This window comes from Phoenix dactylifera, chromosome 10 (genome assembly GCF_051530095.1).
Source record: "Phoenix dactylifera cultivar Ajwa chromosome 10, Ajwa_hap1_PhDact_Kaust_v1.1, whole genome shotgun sequence".
NCBI classification, from domain to species: Eukaryota; Viridiplantae; Streptophyta; class Magnoliopsida; order Arecales; family Arecaceae; genus Phoenix; species Phoenix dactylifera.
The window spans coordinates 5,804,585-5,814,070 of record NC_143199.1 but is presented as its reverse complement, the minus strand read 5'-3'; positions in this window follow the sequence as shown (position 1 = coordinate 5,814,070).

Genomic DNA, 9,486 nt, shown 5'->3' with positions numbered 1-9,486 from the left:
AGTGACCCCCTCGTTACCGTACGTGCGACTCTCACCGCATACGGCTCATAACATCAAATTGAGACTTTTCATTGAAAAGTCCCCGCCATTCTTAGCCTTGATAAACCGGGCCCCGCCCGAACGCCAGCCCCTACCCGGATTGGACCTAAAGACTCCTGTGGAGGTTCGTTCTATTGGATCCCCCGGTCGTTCCATTTTAGCATGCCAAAACGAAGCCCTTTTTCGACCTGTGGCAGAGTGAAATAGCCCCTGAGTGAGTCGGTGCTGGTGGGTGGAAAATGACTTTCTCAAAATCGATGTTCGAACCGACTAACGGAAAAAAACTCCTATTGATTGAGGGTTTTGGAGGACATGATATGCTCCGCTCCTATCCCTGCTAGAGGCTGCTGGTCGAACTGGGGAGCGACGCGGCCGCGATCGTGTCGGCGCGTGAGCAGTCTCGGTTACGCATCCCGCGGCGGGCTCCCTGCCTCGCTGCAGCCAACCGCCGCTGGGTGCTTCCCTTCACTCCTGCTCGGTGGGCCTCTTTCGTGCCCCGTTGCGATCCGTTGGTTTGCCCGTGCGGCCTACCCCCCTCGTGGGGGACACGTCGGCGTCCCATGTGCCTCTTCCGAACCCCTCGCCTTCGCTGTGGCGGGGGGCGGCCCTCCTTCGGCCCTCGAGCGCGCTTGGTCGGGAGTCCCTCCGTGGCCTCCCGTTCCATCCGGCTGCTCTGGTCTCCGTGGGCTCTCGCGGATGCGGTGGATTTATCGGTCCGGGGGCCCTCGGCCCCCGCATCCCTGTCCCCAGTGTGGCCGGCCGTGGTTGCCGGCTGGAATGCGACGATGTCCGGCCTGCCCTTGTGTCCTCCCTCCGCAGGACGGGGGGACGGCAGGGGCGGGGTTCCGGCGTCGCTGGAGGATGTGTGCTACCTAGTTAATCCTGCCAGTAGTCATATGCTTGTCTCAAAGATTAAGCCATGCATGTGTAAGTATGAACTAATTCAAATTGTGAAACTGCGAATGGCTCATTAAATCAGTTATAGTTTGTTTGATGGTACGTGCTCCTCGGATAACCGTAGTAATTCTAGAGCTAATACGTGCAACAAACCCCGACTTCCAGAAGGGATGCATTTATTAGATAAAAGGTCGACACGGGCTCTGCCCGGCGCTCCGATGATTCATGATAACTGATGACCCAAAGATATTGATTTTGATGATCACAAAACCTTGAAGTATAAATACTAATGTTTGTGTTGCAAGGAGAAAGATATTTATTTTGCAAGGAACATAGCAAGTTGAAAGAACACAAGAAGGCCTCCAAAGCTCTCAAGAAAAGTTGGAAGAAAGCTACAATTTATTGGCCCAAGTTTCAAGTTCAAAGGATTCAAATTGGAGGAGCAAATTCAAAGGAAAATTCAAAAGAACAGTCTTCGAGTCGACTCCAGAGTAGAACGAGTCGACTCCAGGGAGTAACAAGACAGAAAGACTGAAAAGATATTTAGGGCTGAGATTCGAGTCGACTCCTGTGGAACGCGAGTCGACTCCGATGGTTGGCTGGTCGACTCCAAAGAAAGCGAGAGTCGACTCTCAGTGTTACACAAGGGAAAAGTCAGAGAGCAGTTTTTCGGACACTGAGATTCGAGTCGACTCCCACAAAGTCCGAGTCGACTCCAAGACAGCGCAACCCCAAAGACAGAAGATGGTATTTTCGTCTCTGAGAGGCGAGTCGACTCCAAGACAGTTCGAGTCGACTCTAAGGCAGCGCGAACCCAAAAATACAGAGGATCAGTTTTTCGGGCTCTGAGAGCCGAGTCGACTCAAAGGGAATCCGAGTCGACTCGAGGAAGAAAATCAGAAAGTATGTCCTCTGGATTCCTGAGAATGAGCCGACCCCCAAGTACCCGAGTCGTCTCCAGCCATTGGCGAGTCGACTCCAGTTTGATCCGAGTCGAGCCAAGGACAAGGCAAGCACATTAATCCAAATTTGGAACAGTGGCCGAGTCGTCTCCAGTAAAGCACGAGTCGACTCCTGCAACAGGCGAGTCGACTCCTGATCGCGCGAGTCGACTCCGATCCCAACGGTAATATTGTCAGGAGGTGCAGACTGTGTCCAACGGCTCTATTTTTGTCTCTAACGGCTAGATTCTTGTTTCCACGTCATCTAAAGCTATAAAAACAAGAGGAGAGCTAGAGGAGAAGGTATGGAAGTGGGAGAGAACATTTAGGAAAGAGATTTCAAAGTGATTACAAGGAAAATCTCCCATAAGCACAAAAGGGCCATTCAAAGTGAAATAGAGAGAAGAAGAGCATCCAAGTGAATCCCAAAGCTTCCTCTCCATCCGTGTGCTGGCTCGGTGATCCTCTACTTCGTGCCAAATCAGAAGAGGGTCAAGTAAAGAAGAAGCCGAGTTTCTTCATCTTCAAAACTCGTTTGAGGGCTTCTCTTTACTCTATTTGTTTATATTGTTGTATTTGCTTGTTTAAGAAGCTTTGATTTGTTTTAAACTTTGTTTTTAATATCTTGTAACTTGATTCAATCAAGGGATTGAATTAAGGGGTTAAGGTTTGTTGGTGAGCCAAAAGGAAAACCAATGGTGAGAGGTTTGTTGGTGAGCCTAGGTCGAAACCAACGGTGTAAGGGTTTGATTGTGATCCCGGGAAAACAATCGGGGTGGTTCTAGTCGGTGAGCCTGGGAAAACCGACCGAGTTCGTTGTGCGCTCGTAAAACAACAAGTTGGGTTGTGAGCTTGTAAAACAACCGGCTGTAATCTGTAGGATTATAGTGAAATTTCCAAGAGGTCTTGGGGAGTGGATGTAGGTGCTGGGGTGCACCGAACCACTATATGTTTGTTGTGTTTGTAATGCCTCTTGTCATTGTCTAACTAACACACTTACTTACTTAGATAAATTGCTTGCTTTACTATTATCCGCGCATCCTTTAGTTGCAAGCATATTCAATCAAGTCACATTCTATACATCAAACTGTTGCTAAGTTTGACTTTCACTGTGCATCCGTACAACTTAGCATAATTAATCAAAAACTTTCAGAAGTAGGTTAAAAGTTTTAAAAGACCCAATTCACCCCCCCCCCTCTTGGGTTGTATCTACTGGGCAACAAGTGGTATCAGAGCAAGTGCTCTAAGATTAATTATTGATCTCACGATCAAGAGCCAAAGATCATGACAACTCAAATAGATAGTTTTCTAGAAGAAGGACAATCAATTGATACACCTCCACTATTTAATGGTATAAACTATACACATTGGAAAGCACGCATGCGCATTTTTATACAATCACTTGATTATAATTTATGGAGCATTATAGTCAATGGAACACACACAAACACTAGTCATAATGAGAAAATGGTTCAACAAAATTCAAAAGCCATGAACCTATTATATTGCGCACTAGATAGGAATGAGTTTAATTGCATATCTTCTTGCGTGACTGCTAAAGAAATATGGAATATGCTTGAAGACAAATATGAATGCACCAACAAATCTGAAACATCATGTGTAGAACAAGAGCAGTATCATATTGTAAATCCATGCTTCGTGTCACAAGAGGTACATGCTGAAACTGAAAGCAATTTTATATTTGATGAACTCCATGATGCCTTTTCTGATTTGTATTTAGAATATAAGAAACTTATTTGTAAGAACAAGAACTTGAAGAATGAAAATCAAATTCTAATAGATGAAAAACTGAAACTAACTAGTAAAATTGAAATCTTAGTTAAAGAAAATCAAGAACTAAATCAAAGAGATCAACTTCTCACTGAAAGTCAAGATAAACTTAAGAAAAACAATGAATTACTTTCAGAAGATAACAGAAGATTAACTAAAGAAGTTGACAAATGAAAACCTATTGTTGAACGATTTACCTTCAGCTCTGAAAAATTGAGCCTAATGATAAATAATCAAAGAGCTGAATTTGATAAAGTTGGATTAGGACATCAACCTTGGTACACCCAAAAATCTTTTAAGAATATGTTTGTTAAAACAGTTTTTAATTATTCTAAAACAGATTCTTATAATACTGATAAACAAAAGCTAAGTAAAATCTCTTCTGTTGTTCCTAAATCTATACATTACAAATTTGATGAACCTAAAAGGCAAAAACAGAAAACTGAAGGTTTATCTACTACTTATGTTAGATCTATGTTTGTTAAATTCAACAAGAGAATACAGAAATACATCCCTTGTAATCCTAAAATCTTTAAATTTATGGACAAAATAGCTATTAAGAAAATATGGGTTCCAAAGGAACAATTATAGCTAACCTACAAGGACCCAAAAGAGCTTGGGTTCCTAAGTTGAAAATATGATTATTTTTCAGCAAGCATGTCTAGCTATCCAAGGTTCTAATGAAAGATGTTATCTAAACAATGGGTGCTCTAGACATGTGTTAAAGAATTGAATTTAAAATGTAATTAAGAAGAATGATTTAAATGAAAGAAATAATGAAATAAGTAATTCTTGCATCCTCTCGTATTGAAATTACTTTATTAGTTGATTAAAACATAACTTGCAAGTATTAATCATTTTTGTGATATAAGTGATATTTTTTGGTATGAAAAGAAAATATATTCAAATCACTTCATTTTATAGTATGCTCCACTCACTATTGGATAAGTTGCTAAATGATTAATTAATTTATTAAAAATAACTCTATGAATTCTCTATATGCTTGATTAAGAATTTTTATCCATGGCATTATTTTTATTGATCATAAACATGAGAATGTGTACTTGGTATACCTTTGAATATATGTATTTAAATACTAAGATCAAAGAATCATTTTTGGCACGTAAACTTACCTTATGCTAGTATGGACCTAATTTCAAAAGACCTTGTCATCGGTTTACTTAGATTATCTTCTGTAAGGTCAAAGTTTGTTATGCATGTTAACTAAGGAAACAAACAAGAATCAATTTCTAAATCTAAGGAAGTTGTTTCCATCACTAAGTTTTCAAAAGCTTACATTGGATTTGTTCTTGACAAATAAAATTGAAGTATTTTCTGTATTTGCTAAATCTTGTAAAAGTGTTTCAAATGAAAAAGGTTTCCAAACTGTGAAGATAAAGAGTATCATGACACAGTGTTGAAAACCAAAATCCTGATAAAGTTTATACAGAAATTAATTATTTCAGCACCAAGGACACCTTAAGTAAAATAGGGTTAATAGAATTCTTGAAGAAATGAAGAAGACAATTGTGTATGATAGTCATCTACTTAAATGATTTTTTTTTTAAAGGGCTATCATCACTGCTTGTCATACATATGACTTCTATTAGATCTATTTTTGATGAAAACTTTTTTTGATCTTCTGAAAAATAGAAAATGAACTATTGCATATATCTCATATTTTTCAGTCGTACATACTATGCTTGATATGTTCTTATGAAAATAATGCCAAATCTGATAAAGATATTTCTATCCTTGGATATCATTCATCAAGCAATGCATATAGAACATTCAATGAAAAGTTTCGAGGTGTAGAAATATCAATTCATTTTATTCCTTATGAGACTAATGATTTATTATGTAGATACTAAAATTAAATTATATATGTATATGGTTAATCTTTTACATATAACAATCTGAAAACTTGTTAATAATTATAACAAAATTGAGTTTTTCAGAAATGCACTTAATGAAGAAAAATTGATGACTACTAAAAGACTAAATCAAGAAAAGATGAAATAGATCTTGATTCTTGCATGATTAGAAGTAAAGATCACCATTATCATTTGCTTGATTTATGAGCTTTATATTCTATCAAATGAATGTGTAGAATGCACTCCTAGGTGCTTATTTTATTAAAGAAGATATATGTTAAATAACCACCATATTTGAAAACACTCATTACAAATATGATAAAGCAATATATGATTTGAAACAAGCATCAAAAGCATGATATAAAAGCTTAAGCAACCTTTTTGATATAAAGTAATAGTGATAATTCTTTGCATCAAAAAAAATGTGATATCTTACTTGCTCAAAGTATACATTAATGACATCATTCTTGGTTCTACTAATGAAGATTTATATGAAAATTTTACTTAGCTCATGTAAGGTGAGTTTGAAATATGTATGATGAACATCTTCTCTCAAACTCCAAATTAAGACAAACAAGAAAGGGGATCTTCATTGACCAAAGTTAGTCCACAAGAAAACTCTTATAGAAGATTGGCATGAAGAAGGTATGTCTATGACCCCATCTTGTAGAATTTGAAAAGGATGAGCAAAGTAGATCTATTGTTTTAAAGCTGTATTGAAGCATGATAGAATAATTATTTTATCATACAGCTAGTAGAACAGATTGTATGCTCATTATGTGCCCTTGTGCAAGACTTCAATCTAACTCTAATGATTCATAATATGAATTTTGATAGAAACAACTGTTTAAGATAAATTGATTAAAATTTAGCTAACATGTCTTATTGATAATTATCTTAAGCAAATAGAATCTAAGCTAAATTGATTCTGAAAATAAAAATTGATTTGACCTTGATAAATCTTCTTATTGCTTCACATGCTTGTCTTTGAACCATCTTGATTAATGAAACTATCTCTTTAGTTCAAGTGATATGTGCTTGCTTATATTTAGGCAATCTCTTGAGTAAAGTGACTCAATATTCAACTATTGTCATATCTTATATTGAGTCATCTAGTTAAAAACATGTTGGATGAATGGTTTGTATCTTAAAGAAACTAAAGACTTTCTTTCAAGAAAGAAAAGGAATTTGTTAATAATGCAGGATCCTTGAGTAAGAAAATGAGAGATTTCAACTTGAAGGACACCTCCACATAAGATATAATAAACATTCACATGCAAACAAGAGAGAGGATCTTCTTCAACCAAAAGTTCACACATAAGAAATCTAGTTTGGCTTGAAGAATATAGAATGAATAGGTAATTTTAGATACCTCTCTCATAAATTAATTGAGCAAAGTCAATAACTTAAATCTTATTATGGCATGATTAAATTTTTTAATTATTAATTTTTGATATCATGTCTATATATGTATTGACTGACTTATACTTTTAGAAATTGTTTCATGGTTTGCCCAAACTAATTATTTCTTTGACTATATCATAACCATGAAATACACAAGTATATGCTTAAAATTTTGATGTAAAATAACTTGTGAGAAGTTATGAATCCTTGAGCACAATGAAAATGTTGTTTGCATGATATACATCTATATGATACATAAGATTATTTCTTTATTCTGCTCTTTCATGTAAATTACTTGAGAATAACAAAAAGAGAGAGAGATAAAGAAAAGAAAATGGATATTATTCAAGAGAAGTAAAATCTAAGTAAAAGCAAATACTCCAATCTTAAGGAAAAGCAAAACAAGCATAATATATTCAGCACATTTGGAAGGAATAAAATCCATAATTAATTACACTTAAACAGGGAGAGTTTGAAGTGAACATTTTAACCTTTCTATATTGCTCATCATAGGGATGGTGCCAATGGGGAGGCTAGTGGTAGTACCCGGCACTATTTGACCCAACTATTCGGTGTAGGGTATATTAGGGACGGCACAAGAGGGAGGCTAGTGGTAGTACCTCGTGCCCCTTCCAACTCCACCGGATAGGGAGCAAATAGAGTATAGAGCATAAGAAAGTAAAAATGAAAGACAAAGTAAAGGAAAGTATATACGAAGAATCAAGTCAAATTTTTTAATCACTTGAAAATACACTTTAAGGATAAAATCAATGCAAGAGTATGTTTAAATAGGGGGAGTTTATTTGAAAAGAATTAATTTTGATCATTGACATGCTTGTTATTTTAATGCATGACTTAACACATAATATATTTTGCATGTGGCATGATGTCTTAAATTATGGGTTCTCAATATTTTGTAATGCTCCATGCTTGGACAATTTGATTGAATGTTTGGAATACTGTATAAAATTGTTTTTGGGTATTATTGAAAAGAAATTTCAGATTTGTCGTTCACAATCATCTTTAAAAACTGAAAGTTGAATAAATTTGTAAAAAGGAGAAGAGAAAGATATCTCTATTTAGGCAAAATGAATTGACCTTGATCTATCTTTTTACTTGCCTAACTTTGATACATAATATCCTAATACTTGTTAAAATATCCTCCATTTTGTATCAAAACTCAATAATAAATACAAATATTCTGAATATGCTCTTATATATTTGAAATATGTGTTTTCAATCGTAGATGAGCTACAATGTGGAAGATACATATCTCAAATTATGACTTTGAAAGCCTCTATTGAAAATCTTTATGAAATTCAGAATATGATTTTGTATAAACGCTTAAACTCAATATGATTTCTAAATAAAATCTTAATTTAAGAAAAACAGAATTAATTTTGATGCCTTGGTTGATTGCTCCGATATGCATCCGAAACATATCATTTCTTATCTTCAAAGTGTACTAATATTGGTCCAAATGTTGTGTCTTTCGATGATCTTAATTGCAAACAAAATTTCTAAATATATGATTTTATTTTGATATTAAAAAGATTTATTGTGTTTCATGTATACATTGCTGAAAAACTATGGTTAAGAAATTGAGTTCTATAAATATATATACCCCAATGATCATCTATATGTTTTTCTCTCCTACATTCTTAAAGACTTCCATCAGAATATATATATAGAGTGAATGATCTTAAAGCTAGAAATATTTCAGCTCACTCAAATGATTCTAAAAGAAAGAAAATGTAAATGCTTTTGAAAGAAACTGAGCTTCAAATGAATCATTTTCTGATTAATATTTCTATACGTTTTCTCTAAGATTAAGAGAAAGCATAACTTTGTCTTGAAGGATTAGAAAGAGTAATTGCTACAAAGTTTGAATAATACTAGATTACTCTACATTCTCGATATCATAGAATTTCAGTTTTATTCACGTTTATCACTAAAATCTGAAATTCAACAATAGAAAAGAATGATTAAAGAAGAATGCATCTTTTGAGGGGGAGCTTTAGATATTCAGTATCTTATCCTAAAAATTACTTTAATTTGATGCATACCTTGACTTTTATGGATTGATTTTGATGAACCTCCTTATATTGCAAGACTTGCTTTAATTATATAACAAGTTTATTCCTTGAGATGAGTTCTATAAAGGTTGTCTTATCTCAAACATTGAGTCTTATGGTATCAAATTAGAAAACTTCTTGAAATCACATTCGATGTGTTCTGCTCTGAAATTATCTTAATTGGCTCTGATCTATGCTCATTAATCTGATTCTAATATTATTTCCTTGAGTTATATGATTCATATCCTTGCAATAATTTGACATGCAAATCAGAGTACAATAAGGAAAAGAAATATATGAGCATTCTGATCTTTGTGCTTTATGTTTCACTATCTTTTTGATGTTGTCAAAAAGGGAGAGAAATATCTAAGTATATGCTCATAATACTTTGTGTTTTGAATTGAATACAAATCAGCTTAAATTGAAATATGTTGATTGTGTTAAGATGATTAAATCTAAAGCATT